Genomic DNA, 3,640 nt, shown 5'->3' on the forward strand with positions numbered 1-3,640 from the left:
AAAAAAAAAAAAAAAAAAAGAACTAAGACTAGGCATAGTGGCTCACTCCTACAATCCCAGCACTTGCAGGATGACATGAGGCTAGAAGTTTGAGACCAGTTTGGGCAATGTAGCAGAACCCCATCTCTATCAAAATAAAAATAAGAATTGGGAAGGTCATTCTTTAGTACACAAATGATAAACTAATATTCATTTCCAATGCATATATTACTTTTTGTATGTGTGTATTTTTGGTAGAGACGGCATTTTGCCATGTTGCCCAGGCTGCTCTCAAACTCCTGAGTTCAAGTGATCTGCCCACCTGGGCCTCCCGAAGTGCTAAGATTACAGGCGTGAGCCACTGCATCTGGCCTACTTGTATAAACAACAAAAATGTTTCTTTTATAATAACCCACATTGGACCAAAATATCTTGTCTTATCGTAGTAAACCTACTAAGCTCCCCCTTTGCTTCCATTACCGTGCCTCTCTCAGTGTCTTTCAGTTATTTCTCCTTTATTCTTTTCAACCTTTTGTTGGACCTAATTCAGAACTGAAGTTTTAAAATACTCTCTGAAGCATATAAAATAAAAATTATGTTTTGTATGTAAAATAAAGTTCATACAAGGCCATTGGTTTGGATTGAGTTTCTGCACTAGGTCCAACAGACCAAACCAAAATGTCCTTATTCATGCTGACAGTTTATTTGATCTTCCAAGAAATCAGGAGAGAGAGAGAGGTAATAGCCAAATCTCCAAACAGGCCAGTTTTAGCCAGCATAATAAAGAAGTCACCTCTGCTTTAACTTTTTACAGGGAAAGTAACTATGAACCAACCCATGTACTTTTTGTTCTGTTTCTGTTTTCTTTAGCCCTTTTCTGCCTAAAAAGCCAACTCCTCTGCTCGGTTCATCAGAACACTCATTCTGTTTTTTAGAAAAATTTTAGAAAAATGTGTTGCTCAAGTCTAGAATTGCAAATCAAAGCCAGTTAAGATCTTTAAACTAAATTTGTTGTAATTTTGTATTTTGACACGCTATCAATAGTAAAATGGTAGGAATCAGAGCAAAAAGACCATAATATCCTTACTTGGTCCTAGTAAGGAATCAGAGTCTAGAAGTGGGTAGTTTCATACTAATAAAATGTTGGTATCAATGTTTCAATAAAGCAAATAATATTTAACACTTGCATTATCCAGACAATGTTAAGTGTTATCATCAATAGAACTACTTTTATTATTATCAGCTCTGTGTTACTGTATTAACAAAATAATCACACCTTTAAGAAAAAGTAAGTGATTGGGAGGCCAAGGCAGGAGGATTGTTTGAGACCAGGAGTTCAAGACCAGCCTGGGCAACATAGCAAGATATTATTTCTAAAAATTTTTTTTAAATTAAGAAAAAAAAAGCAAGTGAGCAAGCAAAAGTTAATCTTCTTTGGAGAAAGGAAAGAGGCCAACCTTTTCATGAAGCCAAGGGATTTGAAGGATTACTAACCATTGCTAATTTTTTAAAGTAATGTACTGAGTTTTTAAGTACATTACTGAGTTAGATTTTAGCTTCTTCTTCAGTGAATGTATTTGAAATAGGCTAAACATTTGTACCCTGGCATCAGGCAAAATCACTTGTTCTTCTCCTCTAATACTCCTTGCCGGTTGATTTCTGGACTGGCCTTTCTTCTTCTTGGAATGATCAGTTTTTGGGGAGAAGTAGACAAAGTAGGTCTGCTTAGGCCTGGCAAAAGACCTTCCCATAGTCCAGTCTGGCACCCTGGAGTTCCACAGTGGGGTCTGTTTGTGCACTTATGACCCATGGTAATCTCAAGGGAAGGACTAACTAATCTAGGGCAGGATTTGGCTTTTCTTGATGCTAGCCAGATATTAAATTAATTTTGCTTCCAACTAACCCCAAGGGTAGGATTAAGGTATTTGGGATACTAACACTGTGACTTGGCTGTCTGTTATATTGATTCATCCCTACCCCTGACATTTTAGGTAATTCCCAGGATTCAGAGTGACTTTTATTCTGCTTCTCCACAAATTTTTTTTTTTTTTTTTTTTTTTTTGAGATGGAGTCTCACTCTGTTGTCCAGGCTGGAGTGCAGTGGTGCAATCTTGGCTCACTGCAATCTCCACCTAATGGGTTCAGGTGATTCTCCTGCCTCAGCCTCTCCATTAGCTGAGATTACAGGTGTATGCCACCATGCCTGGCTAATTTTTTCATTTTTAGTAGAGACAGGGTTTCACCATGTTGGTCAGGCTGGTCTTGAACTCCTGACCTCAAGTTATCTGAGGTCACTTGAGATCACTCAAAGTGCTGGGATTACAGGCATGAGCCACCACGCCTGGCCTCCACTATTCAAATTTTCTAAAATAATTTTTTAAAGATGGGGTCTTGCCCTGTTGCCCAGGCTGCAGTGCAGAGACATGATCATGGCTCCCTGCAGCCTCGAACTCCTGGGGTCAAGCGACCCACCCACTTCAGCCTCTCAAGTAGTTGAGGTTACAGGCGTGTGCTATCATGCCTGGCTAAGTTTTAAAAAATATTTTTTGTAGAGACAGAGTCTTGCTATGTTGCTTAGGCTGGTCTCAAATTCCTGGCCTCAAGCAATCCTGCCTCAGCCTTGGCCTCCCGAATTTCCGAAACATTCTTTTTTCATAGCTTAAAATAAGCATTTTACTTTTATTAAAAATGAGGGTTTATTTTTGTTGTTTTTGAAAAATAGACTAGAATAAATTCTTATCTATCTAGAACAATTTAGTTTACCTTTAGTAGAAAGGAAACTCTTAAGTACAATTCTTCAGTAAGGTGGCAAGAGCAATTTGAAAATTAGGTGAGAACAAAAAGTTTATGAGAAGAGTACCAAGATCTAGAGAAGGACCCTAGACAAAAGAGGGTTTATAGTCTGAACAGGGAGGAAGCAGATGAGACATGAATACTGCTGTGTACTCAAAAGTAGAGCCTGACAAAGCTAAAACACTTTCTAAATATTAACTTTTGATCCGATTCAGCAATCCTATGATAGACACATTAGCATAGCAAATGGTAAAGTAAGGCAAACGATAAAATTATGTGTGCATGCCTAGAAACAAAATTCGAGCATAGGTAATCTCCTTCTGTGCCTCTCCACCCTTTCCTGTAGCAGCATAAGCAGCTTGCAGGTGACTCGGTGTAGGTGTCTTTAGGGAAAGTAAATTGGTCACGAAAGCTCTGTAATAGCTATAAATGTGGAAGCTGATCCAAACTAATAGTGGACAAGTTAGAACCAATTCTAAGCTTGAAAAACAGTTTTAAAAAATCTCTCTTACTGCACAGGATAAAAAATCATATTTTTAAAGGGTCATTCTACTATGGTAGAATATTCCCATTAAGATAGTAGAAGGGGATGTGCACGGTGGTTCATGCCTGTAATCCCAGCACTTGGGGAGGCCGAGGCAGGTGGATCACCTGAGGTAGGGAGTTAGAGACCAACCTGATCAACATGGAGAAACCCTGTATCTACTAAAAATATAAAATTAGCCAGGCAGGGTGGCACAAGCCTGTAATCCCAGCTACTCGGGAGGCCGAGGCGGGAGAATAGCTTGAACCAGGAGGCAGAGGTTTCAGTGAGCCAAGATCGTGCCATTGCACTCCAGCCTGGGCAACCAGAGTGAAACGCCATCTC

General features: G+C 39.3%; 1 protein-coding gene across 1 annotated transcript in view; it reads left to right on the top strand.

The window, feature by feature from the left end:
- The window catches only part of RNF212B (ring finger protein 212B), a 68,247-nt gene that overhangs the window by 51,387 nt on the left and 13,220 nt on the right, over positions 1-3,640 (top strand). The gene's annotated exons all lie outside the window — the stretch shown is intronic.

The sequence above is a fragment of the Cebus imitator genome, unplaced genomic scaffold (assembly GCF_001604975.1).
Source record: "Cebus imitator isolate Cc_AM_T3 unplaced genomic scaffold, Cebus_imitator-1.0 Scaffold170, whole genome shotgun sequence".
NCBI classification, from domain to species: Eukaryota; Metazoa; Chordata; class Mammalia; order Primates; family Cebidae; genus Cebus; species Cebus imitator.